Source organism: Thermobia domestica, chromosome 18 (assembly GCF_964235325.1).
Source record: "Thermobia domestica chromosome 18, izTheDome1.hap1.1, whole genome shotgun sequence".
Classification (NCBI taxonomy): Eukaryota; Metazoa; Arthropoda; class Insecta; order Zygentoma; family Lepismatidae; genus Thermobia; species Thermobia domestica.
This window is the reverse complement of record NC_137471.1, coordinates 104348199-104361363: the sequence shown is the minus strand read 5'-3', so window position 1 is coordinate 104361363 and position 13165 is coordinate 104348199. Positions and strand designations below refer to the sequence as shown.

Here is a 13165-nt window from a genome sequence, read left to right as displayed (position 1 = left end):
AACTTGTTCCAAGACAGTCGAGTGTGCGCGGCTCTCGCCGACCTAACACTCGTTTTAAGAATGAGAAGCAATAAAATTGCATCGGGAATGCTTGAAAGCATTTCACAAGAATACCTGTAAAAGGAATTTGATGAATTTCCGTTTCAAATGCCATTCGGTTCATACACGAAATTGTGAACTACGCCGTTACAAGCCATCACGAGATGTGTTTCCTACATAGGATGTAATTTCCTCGAGGTATAGTGACTTCAAGATGCTTTGTGGTAATAACCTGCGTTGTTTTTATTCAATTGTCCACTCGCCGTTGTGAGATTTGCCATTATATCAGTAACCACAAGTTTCCGCGTGGAAAAATTCCGTACATTCACATACCCAGTCAGAAAGACTTGTGGAATCGCGTAAACGAAAGAAAATGGCCCTGATCCTCACAGGTACTGTTACTCTCTGGTCCAATAATCGTTCCCAAGATATCCCCGTCACGAGATCTGAATGAGGAGATATCTAACCTACGGAACTAAACATTTACATGTGAAAGATCATTGTACATATGTTCTTTTTCTGCTGCCAGCAACCTAGGACAAACAGAGTGATCGTATCTTGTTGCATTTCACCCGGCTGTCTCCCAGCCTTTAAAGTCACTTTTAGCATGCCTGGAGTTAACGCCCACGTTCCCGTACCAAATACTATTATTTCCGCCAACCGGCTACTTCAAAACTACTCCCTTCTCTCAGAACTCGTCCGGCTGCTCTCTCTAGACCGGTTCGGTTTAATAAATACATATCGATGATCAAATGTCTAGTAAAATATTGATATAAAAAGTAAAACTGTCCCCCTGACAAAATCTAAAATGACGCTGCTGTTAGCAATAAACCTATAACGTTACGATAAAACATTGCTAGAGCGCTGATATTTGGTTTCAGGAGTCAAGGGTTTGATTCCAAGCCATGTGCGTTCATAGTGGACGACATTGAGAGAGAGAAAGAGATTCAAATATGGAGACAGAGACGGATGATTTACATATGCAAGTTTAGAATTGGAGAAAAAATGAGCGGACAGCATCCATATTATGATAAAATTTGTGATTTTGTGAAACAAGACGGAAAGCTTCCAAACTGTGAGGATTACATCAGGCAGTTGTCGAATTAAGGTGGAAAACTCTTTTTAGAGTATCAGATGATTGCGTAGGGACAGAAATATCTTCAAGATCTGTGGAATTAAGAATTTTAAAAAATCTTCAGCTTCCGAGATAGGTTTCAAACCACGAACCTCTGAGCTATCGAACCATGATTTTATCCATTCAGCCACGGAGAACTCTACACACTCTACACAGTTTTCCATATACTTCTGCTTGTGACCGTCTGCCCAGCCACAAAACTATGTTTTTGGACGATCAGTGTATTTCCTTTTAACTTTTATTCATGCAACGAAATTATTATTTTACTCATAGAAACGAACAGCTATTTCTCTTTTGGTGAGAACTCTAATTCTTTCTGTGTATGCAGGTGTTCTTCAGTCGTTCTTATCGTTTCTCACGGTGGAACAAAGAACTTGTTGTTTTTCAATGCAACGCTTATCGTCTAGCCAGAGTGCTTCGTCGCAGCAAACTTATTTTTTTCTTTCCTTAAAATAATTTCCAACTTATAGTCTTCGTCACCATGACTGTTCCGCATATACGTTTTTCATAACCACATTTATTCAGATTGGGAATATTTTTGGAGACGAAGTTGATATTGTGTGTGAATAATATTGTGTTTGTCGTGTTCTAACGCACTCGTATTACGTCATCCTTCCTGCCGTGAGAACAAGTGTTCATGTCCTGCAGGAGTCGTAGGTGAAATGACTCATACACACAATTACCATCGTTCGCTCCTTTCCATTGAACTGTTTTATGGATAACAGTAGTGCGTAAAAATCCAATAACCATGGGAAGAATTTATTAGTTTAGACTGCTACACTTTTTTTAATTATTATTTCCAAGCTTCTTTCTCACGGGGCCAAATTAAATGTTGCCAGTGTTCTTTATTATAACATCGACCCATTGGCATTGTCTATGAATGCAGAAAACATTAACATTTTCTTTATTATTTGATAGAGTGCATTGTCAACCCTAAGTGTCGAAAACGGGTTGTTCCCAAGTCAGTAGAAGCGAGGAGTTAGCAAAAACAGTTCGTTATAAGAAGAAGTGATAGTAAGAAGTCAGAGTATGAAGAACTTTGTGGTGCTACATTAATATAGAGGATGTGAAGCTAAAGAACAAACGGATACCTTCTGAATATGTAGCGTCCGTTTGGAGTCAAGATACTTCGTTGACCAGCGTTTTTCCAGCATTTCCCCATTCCCCTTGTCATTATTACACAGTGAAAGTCTCGACTCAGTGCAAAGAGTCAATTTATAGTGCAAGTGATATTTAAACAAGGGCTATGTTTCTAGTGTTCGTATATAGTGTGCGCATATCTACATTTACCATGCAGTGTTAAGAGTTTTATTCTCCATTTCGCTTATTCGATTGCCGCAGTGCAATTTCTTCTGTTTGAGCATTTAGCTCTGTCAAGTGAGAATTTTGTGTGTTGTTAATGTATATATATATATATATATATTTTATTCCGTTCCGTACCCACATATATTCATACTCAATAAATAGGAATTTATCTAAGTAAATATCATCGTCTTCATTCATGTGTGTGTGAATTCCTGCGAGCAGATGACTTGCCAGTTGCGTATATGTATGCGTGTGCATACGCAAAAGTAAGTATAATACAACCTGAGTCTCAAAAGCACCAACGTGGCTCATGTCAAATCACTTGTCATATTTCAGTATTATCAATCTGCGCCCAAACAGAGTATGAGCCTGGACCAGAATTGTTATCAGCTGTTTTCTTAGGGATTTCTTCGGGAGCCGGCACCCAAGGGAAACGGTAGGTAGCATGCTTTAGCTACATTGATAAACTTACAGAATGGAATATTCCAAAATCTGACTTGGTGTGTGCGCCGTTTACCTCTTGTAGCTTAGTTACAGAGTGCATAATGAATTTCCCTTTGTTCAGGAACGCTTTCTAAGGCAGTAAAAGTTTGTTACTGCTGTGTTAATTGAGTTATATTTGATAGAATCGTCTGACAAAGCAATGCCAAATACTCAGACGTAAATCATCTTTTACGAAGCTCTAAGGGAAAATGAAAAAAATCGTCGTAAACGTTTTAGACTTTTGAAAAGAACAAGTTAAAAAAGCAATGGAAATGCGCATGTGCGTCGGATGCGAATCTATAACTGAAAAAACAACAGGTTTGCGTTCTGGTGTGTTAGATGAATGGTTAGTGTGAGGGATTCCTATGTGGATGATCCTAGGTTCGAATCCCGACCGTTCTTTTTCTCTTTTAGCTACGCTTATACTGTGCATTCCAAAAGTTCAATTTTGAATTAAATAGTTAAGCCAAAATTATTTCCAATATGAGATATGTTACTACCTGCTTTTCTTAACTTGTGATGTTTCAACTTTGATGTTAAATCTTAAAACCTTAATTTAACTCATTTCCCTACGTCATATCATGATGAAGTTTTGCATAACGACAACAGTCGGGTGGTAATACAATATTCTATTCTATAATATATGTATATATTTTTAGGAATTTTTTTAATCAGAAAAAAAACGTACGATGCTACATGGACTCCTGGAGGAATTTCAAACGTATTTAGTATACGTATAAATTACCTCTGAAAAATATACTGTGCGGGATAGGAAACGGAAACCATTCCCAAAAGGGGAAGGGTTACGCAAAAGTAACAGAATATGAAAAATATTGGTGTTGAATTCATAGGTTTCGGGGTGACAAAGGTGAATAGTGACAATGCCAATGCTGTTTAAGTTCAAGTTGGCTCGCATGGAGGTCAGAGTGGGAAGACAGGCAAAACGAATCGGAAATATCCTATATTTGTGTTAAATGCATAGTTTTCAGAGTCACTGACGTATATTGATATTCCAGATGTAGTATATGTCGAAGGTTGGCCTCATTGACATGGAGGTCAGATGGGAGAACCAGCGAAGATTTCAGAAGAGTTCTTTTGTGTTGAGTTTCAATACACTGAGAATGAAAAATGGTAATGCACAAATACCGGTACCATATCGGGAACTAACAGAGATATAACTTCTGGGGAATTGTCGTTACTTCAGGGAAGCGTTATATCCTGATCACTACCTAAAATCGTCATTGTTTTGTTGGGGCGTAGGCAGGAATTTATCTGAGGCATCGAAAGCTTTTCGACGGGCTCAAATTCAATATGAGGACATACTATATTAAAATGTCTAACATCATCTCTAAAAGTACGTAAAATTTACAGAAAAGCAGTGATTTCGTGGGAGGAGTTTCTGGAAATCTTCAGGGAATTCATACTTCAAAAACTCCGCTATCTTTTGACAAGCCGACAGGTGCCAATAGTTTACAATTGAGATGGTTAGTTTCAACCTTGAGAATTTTCCGGAATTACTAAAGCTCCCCACTGATGAGAGGAGTTGATATAGCTAATGGTTTTACCAAAACAGACAGGGTAAACAAATACATACAACCATTTCCTGAATTCTTGTACGTGCTTTTTCTTATTCACACCTTCCTTGACAACCCCTTTATGAGGGTAGTGTTCTGGCCATTGACCTCCAAGAACAAATCGTGCGAATCTATGCTTCTTTGTGTCCAGTCACAAATACAGAACATCTGCCTCTCATATGGGAATTCGAAAGAGTTAAGAAAAATAACAAAACTGTATTTTACGTGGCCAAGATACGCAGGTAAATTTATCATCATCATAGGGTAAACATTGCTTCAGTGTGCTAACTTCCAAGATAGACAGGTGGCCAACTTACAGAGTAGTAAGTAACGAATGTCTTATGAGAAAATGGAGGTTCAAGACGAACTAGGCCAAGATAAGCAGGTGGCCAACTTAGAGAGGTGGCCAAGTTGACAGGTTTCACTGTATCACGAAATACAGACTGCTTTAGACAAGGAGAGGAGGAGGGGGAAGGAGTTGGATTGAATACCAGGATCTCTTATTCGATTAAGACATGTGTTTCTGAATGCATAAGCCATGGTGCAGGAGTTTTGTCAGTAATTTGGACTTTTTTGTAATATTTTCTATGCCGCCAACTGTACATTACAATATGATTTTACTTCGGCTATTTATTAACAGATTTTGATAAGCAATTAAAAACTAAATTTTTCAAAGCGTTGATCGTTGCCTTATCTATACGGTAAAATGTAAAAAATCGAATATTTCAATTATTATGGCGTTTATAACCACATAAACATATGTTACATAATTATATAACACTAGGGTCAATTACCCGCTTCGCTGGGTTAAAGTAAGAAAAAATTATTATTATGTTCCGTTAGTCAGTCACTTTTTACTATTACTGAAGCGCTCTCAAATCGATACGAACAAAGAATATATAATGAAAAATCAGAAAATAATACGTAGTCTATATAAATAAAAATTAAATATCACTATCATGGGCTGAATTTGGAGTTAGACAGCATAGCAGTGTCACTGTTTATCTCAGCGACATAAAAACTATGGATTCGGCACTAATATTGGCCATTTTCGATCATTTTTATATCGCCCCCTCCCCCTCCGCTAAGTTGCGGGGCTGAATTTGGATTTAAACGGCATCACAAGTGTCATTGTTGATCTCAGGAGCCCGAAAACTAAGGATTCGACACTAATATCGGTCATTTCCGATCATTTTTATATATCTCTTCAAGATGAGCCGTCAAGGTGAAATGAGGCCGAACCTCATCTATGTTGAAAATTTGATCGCGATCGATCAAGTGGTTCAAGAGTTATGAAATTAGAAACATAGCCACTTTCATTTATATTTTTATATATATATATATATAGATTTACAAGTTGAAATATTGATAATGAAATCTTCAGTTTACCCCGTTTTCAACTGGTAACGATTTTTTAAATTCTATTTATTGGTGATAGTTTAATGCAAACATGTATCCATTGATTTCGAATACCAACTGCGTGTTATTTTGAGTGTTTTCAATATGACACTGAATTTATCTATTTATTTATTTATTTTTTCATTTGTACACTAACGCCTTTCTTTTACCTGGGAGAGTTCTTAAAAAGTTATTTTTACATACTTATTTTCAAAAAAGTATTCGGTGCATGTTATATGCAGTAGTAAGGTCTTTTAAGCCCTTATATACAGTACGCTACAAAACATAACCAATTTTTTCCTCGAAGGTCAAGATCTAAGGGTTTACTTGTCCCTACCATAAATTCTTCATCATAACTAGATTCGGGCGTTGCCGCTCCAACCTAGGTAGAACTGTATAAAGCAATCAGTATGGCTAACCCCATTACGGTTATCATAGTAGCATCGTACAGCGTTTGTTCCGTTTGGCATCTGCAGATTTTACAGCGTGATTGAAGAACGTATATTTGGGTAGCTAGGCTTTGCAATCAGCCCACATCATGTGACAATATATAAAAGCTATTTTATTCTGCTTTGTTCAGCTTAAAACACAAATTACTTTGATGTTAATTATGTCGGGAAGTATGTAAAAGTTATCGAATAGAGAAAATCTTACTTCCTCTTGATCCAAGCCTTTGCATTATGTTTTTTCCCATAAATGACGTCAAGACAATGCGCTAAATAGAAGAGGGGGAGTATGCGGGGTAGTAGAACTACCACTTCGAGCACTGCATAAAGGAATAGCAACACAATTTAAAAACCTAGATCTTCCTATCTCGAATATTTTCAGTGCGTAGCTGATGCTTGTTGTATTGCGACATTGGGTAGATACAGCCCATCACGGACCGTAGCTCCAGGGAGTCAGTTTAGTACTTATCTATATTTCCTAGGTAATTTTCTCACTATTTCAATATGCATTTATTATTTTATTACCAACTTCCTAGTCACACTGGAATATCACTCCCCATGAGATCAGCGAAGTCAAGCAGTCCTGGGTCTGGTCAGAGGAAAGATAGGTGTGACTATTCGTACTCACCAGACGGTGTTGGCGCCGATCTGCTGATAACACATCACCCCATAGGAATACAGGAATGAGTGCCGTAAGTCCAGGCCTTCTAGGACTGTTGCGCCAAGAATTTAGTTATCATTAGGCCTATTATTATTGCTAATAATAATAATAATATTAGTAATGGGCTTAATAAAGATACTGCCTGTTTGTTTGCTCTGCTCGTAAGTACATTATTTCTAACTTTATGCTATAGTAATACAGGCCAATAATTGATCACGTTACTGGACGATAAAAACTGGACAAACTACAAATTAGGATACTACACAGGAAATTAATAATGATAGCTTTATTACTCAGATATTAACCTGCATACATTAATAAATAGGAGGATCTAGGTACTTAATGGAATGCTTTCAAATCACTTCCTTTTTAAAGAAAAAGTTTTATATTGTCATTATAGACAGACGGTCTGTGGAATAATAATAATAATAATAATAATAATAATAATAATAATAATAATAATAATAATAATAATAATGCTATTTATAAAAGACTAACATTTCTGCATCAAGCTAACTTCTAATAGTAAATCACATTCATGCTCATTGCAATAATATAATGCAATAATTTAGATTTGAGCATTTATATTTATGTATCCGCAAGTTCGTTGGTCGGCTAACTAAAAAAAAAAAGTGAATGGAAACAATTAGAACTCTTAAGTATGATTTTAACCTATAAATAGTGCTTGAACTTTTCAGGTAAACAGTACCCGCCCGATACCCATTGCCCTTGGTATATTCGATCCTTAGACCTGATAAACCCGTTTGACCCGTGTTTCGCCTGTTTGGACCGTTTGACCCGATAGACTCGTTATGAGTTCGTACATGATAATTAGAACAATTTGTGTTACGATAATAAAATGAAACAACACACTATTTACAGACTAAGCTTGTTTTAATAAAAAAAACAGGGTTATCAGGCCAACCCTGTTCCTACTGTTCAATCGGGCAACCCCGACTCATACGGATAAAATACAATATCGGTCCAAAGGGCGGTCCAGGATCGATTCTATTTTCCGAGCATTAACGAAAATGCACAGTAGCCCGAAACGGCTCGGACGTAAAAACTATCATATTATTATTATTATTATTATTATTATTATTATTATTATTATTATTATTATTATTATTATTATTATTATTATTATTATTATTATTTTATTATTATTATTATTATATTAAAAGGAGTGAAGATTACTTGTTGAATGTCCTGTACGTAGTGTTGTAAAAAAACGGTTTTTTTTCTGTGAAGTTTTTTTTCAATAAAAAACATTGTTCTTTTTCATGTTTTTTTCAAATGTCTGTTTTTTTTCTGGTGACTATTATTTATTGATTTATGTTGCAGATTATTGAAATAATCAACAGAACTTAACTCGAAGCCCTCGTAACTTACAAATCGTTTGTTTCTTTGTACCTATACGAGCAAAATTGTGTGATTATTCCTTTCGGACCCAGGTCATTTTTGGCGTTTTCCTACATTTTCAGTTAGTGACTTATTGCTCTAAAAACATTCATTCGATTGATATGGTTAAGGCCTTGTTTTTTAGAAAATGGATGTGGCTGTGTTTTGGTGTACGTTGCATTGCAGTGTTCCCAACGGGTGGGAAATTATTGACGTAAATGTAGGGGTGAAAATTTACAAAAAAAATCCCTAACCTAATTTCAAATTTTTTTGTATCTAGCACCACTGCTGCTATATGAGTTCAAGTCACCTAAAAAAATATTTGGTGTGTTTACAAGGTACAGTGAAATCCTGAAGTCGCAGGCTTCCATTCAAAGTGGGAAAGAAAAAATTCTCTGTCATCATGCACATGAAATTTTGACACTTTTTACACCTCAGGAGCAAATATCAACATATATGCTGGGGCTACAGCTTCTCTAATTATCCTATTGAAACTTTTATGGTGCGTTGTGTAGGGCAAAGGGGAAGCTTTCAGGTAGTGGCACGTTTGTTTCAATGTAGCCAGCAAGAGGGTAATAATAGAGAGGAAAAGGGAAATTTGTCCGAATTTCCCACCTAAAATCGGGAATTAATTGTTTTGGTTGGAAACACTGCCATCAGACAGACGAAAGCTATTTGAAAATAAACCTTAGTACTCCAAGAATATATCCTACAAGTATCATGGCGATATCTAACAAAGCAAGCACGAAATTTTAAAAAATATCTCATTCTACCTCAGAAATTCACCATTTTCTTACCATTTCCAGAACATGGTTTATTATAAACCTCAACTGTACTTCTCCTAATTATTCTAGTGAAACTTTTTATGGTGCACTGTGTAGGCTAAGGACGAAGCTTTCAGACACTGGTCCGTTTGTTCGAGTGTACCCAACAAGAGGGAAATAATAGAAACAAAAAGGTTTTTTTTTTCCAAAATTTGCCCCTAAAATCTGGAATTAAAATTTTCTGTAGCTGGTAACACTGCTATCAGACACACACAAACTATCTTAAAATAAGCTTTGGTATCTCTCTAATATATCCTTTAAGTGTTGTGACGATATCTAATAAAGTAAGCATGTCAGTAAAAAATATCTCATTCTACCTTAAAAAAATCACAGTTATCTTTCCAATTAGAGAACAAGGTCTACTGTAAACCTCAACAGTACTTCCCCTAATTATCCTATTGAAACTTTCTATAGTGCGTTGTGTAGGTCAAAGACGACACTTCCATATAATGGTACGTTTGTTCTGATATAGCCAACAAGAGGGAAATAATAGAGACAAAACAGATAATTTTCCCAAAATTTCCCCCTAAAATCTGGAATTAAAATTTTCTGTAGCTGGCAACACTGCTACCAGATAGACACACACTATCTTAAATTAAACATTGGTACACCACTAACATATCCTACAAGTATTATGGCGATATGTAAGGAAGAAAGCTTCTAATTACCAAAAATATATTACGGTAAACATATAAAAGGGAAAAACTAGAAAAATCAAGGGTTAGAACCTAAATACGAATTTTTCGTGCGCCCCCTAATTACCCCATTGTAACGATCTGTACTTGTGTTTGTAAAGTAAGGACAAATGTTTGATTGACTTGCACTCGGACGTATAGGTACGGATTTATAAACAAAAATCTCGAATTTTTTTGCCCAAATTTAGGGAAGTTTTAATTTCTTTAATTAGCAACAATACGCGCCGGCCCGTGCAATTGATGTTAACAGTTAGGTATCCATCCGAGGTATCAATCTGGCAAGTCTTAAGGGGGTCTTTCTACAACGAAGGAAGCTACAGGGAAAAAAGAAGTAAAGGAAATTCGAAATTCAAAAATTCTCGAATTTTTGACGGGCGAAATTTGAGAAGGAAATTCTACACCAGAAGAAAAAGAAATTAATATGATAAACTATGGTCCAACCATATTTGGCAAGTATAATACTCAGATATCTTAATTAGTGCCCACACAGGAGCGGATTAAAAAAGTGACACACCCGTGTGTGCAACTTTGGCCACCTGCCACTTGGGCCACCTAGTGTACATTTGTGTTGTTGTTGTAGTTACAGTCTCGACTAATAATAATAGTTGTAGTAAACAGTAACTTTATAAGGAAATTTTTCTCTCCTTTTTACATCTTAGTTCCAACACTGTTGGTGAGAAATGCAGGGTGTTTTAAAATGAATATCGGGGTTTTAAGTCTTCGTAGTGCTTATTACATTTTATGTACAATTATAAGCAATGCATCAAGTAAAAGAGCACCTCAAACAGTCTTTGCTACAAGTGTTCGATGTGAGATTAATTCGTCATACGGTACACATCTAGTCGATAGGCGAGAAAGGCCCATAAACTTTCCGCCATATGGCACAAAACACATTCAATTTAGGGGAGTCTCGTTTCAACTGTACCATTTCCTGAGGATTTGCTGACGGACAGATGCAAACATTATGAGTGTTCACATCAGCTCTTAGGTGAAATGTCGATTTATCACTGAAGACGACACGATCCAGAAAATCTTCATTGTTAGAATATTTCACTTGCGAAATTGGCACGTAAACCGTAGTCTGTAGGCTTTAGACCTGTAGCAACTGCAAACGATAAGGACGTAGTTGCAAGCGTCTCCTTAATATTCTTCACAAAGACGGTTGCACTGTAACTACAGATTCAGTCTTAATTAAAACACAAAAAACTTTCTGCTCTCTAGTCTCCATGTTTGCTACTTGCTCTTTCTAACGGCAGACAGAAGAAACAATGCATGTACATGCGTGCGTACAAAACTGTTTGAGTTGCTCTTTCTTTGATATAATATTTATGATTGTAAGTTAATTGTAATAGATACTAAAAAGTTTCAAAACTCTAATATTAATTTTGAAACACCCTGCATTACTTCAAATTGAGTCATTCTAGAATCATGTCTTTTATATACATATACAAGAAGTACCATTATTATCAACTACTAACTTTCATCATCATACACACGGCCGGCCCTAAAAATTTGTCGCCCCCTTGCAATGGCATAATTTGTCGCCTCCCCCTTCTATAGAAAGAACAAATCTTAAAAGTTATAATTTTAAGTATGCCACTCCAGCATGAACAACGAAGGGGAGGGTAAGTGCAGTCGCACTCAGAAAGGCTTAAATACTTACTAAAAATGCAATCCCGCTGTGTCTGTTTTCTCTTTAAATATTAATCCATTATGTTAGTGAAAGATAAAGAAACACCTGCAGAAGAAAGATGGTAATCCTTTTTATAGAATTCAATATCGAGTTTCAATCTCAAAGTATCGGTTTGCAATTCCAGTACAACTAGCTCTTTATCTTTATTTCTTGATTTTTCCTTCTACTTCTGTTAACATTAAAAAAAAAAAAAAAAAAAAAAAAAAAAAAAAAAAAAAAACTTGTTTCTATCTTCAATAATAAGGAACTTGTTTCTGACAAAAACAAGACTAGTTGTCATATCAAAACTGTGATAACTTATTAAATGGAACATATATTCGCTACTATTCGAGAATTGAATTCTTGCATTTGAAAACAATCAAGCAATTTGTGCTCGGATTGATTCGACCATTTGCTTTAGCATTGTCCATGTAACCTTAAACCAATGCAACCTAAACATGATTTATGAATGTAGTATTCAAATAGGTCAGCTTAGTAAATGTAACTATCATCATCATGAAGTCTGTTTCCAACAAGAAATATTTAATTTAAATAATATACTTATAAGTAGAGACTGGATGTTAGGCAAAATGTCTATTCTTTAATGGTAAAGATATGATTAAAAGTAACGTTTTAAAGTTTATATCGGGGATTATAGTTTCGATTTAAGCCAACTTTATTTTGCCTATTTCGCCCCTCATTGCCTAAATAATTGCTTTAGTGCCTAATGTTGCGTATTCTATGCATTTTCTTTGAAATAAGATTTAATTGGGAAATATATATAATTTATATACTGTAAATAACACAAGCACATGGTACATTACAATCTCTCTCTCTCTTTCTATATATATATATATATATATATATATATATATATATATATATATATATATAATATGAAATACATATCAAGTTTCGTTCTTTATATATACTGTAGAATGAAAGAAGACATTAACAAACAGGTATGTTGCTATATTCTTTGAACACTATTTATGACGAATCTAGTTTTTAAATTGTATTGAGTATTTATCTTCATTATTTCGAGTTACGTTCTAGTGCCTATTTTACTGGTTATTTTTTTAAATTTTAAGTTCCTATTTTCCAAGTTTTTAACGCCTAAACATCCGGTCTCTACTTATAACAGATTTTGCAGGACCCTCCAAACTTGCCGCTCCATGCAAATGCACGTGTTACAGGTATCGTAGAGCCGGCTCTGCATATCATATATATCGAGTCGACAAATTATTTATATAGAATATTTAGAAAAATACTATTAGGCAAATTAGTATTAGTTTTTACCTTTAGGCAAGTTATTTGATTTTTATACTGTTCGTGACATTATTTTCGTACTTATTAAAGGGCTGCTTTCACGAAAAAACAAAATTTCATTTCTACTTTTATTTCTTAGTTGATATTGATGAACACTGCTGAAATCCGAATTAATAGGTATGGTATTCATGTAAATAGTAAAATATTTGTAGGGTATTAGTATCTAGCGTTTAATTTATGTTGCATTTTACAGTGATTACAAC

The 13165-nt window shown here is 35.3% G+C and overlaps 1 protein-coding gene across 5 annotated transcripts in view; it reads right to left on the bottom strand.

The window, feature by feature from the left end:
- Nucleotides 1-13165, bottom strand: part of Strump (WASH complex subunit strump) — a 579189-nt gene that overhangs the window by 211332 nt on the left and 354692 nt on the right. The window lies entirely within an intron of this gene.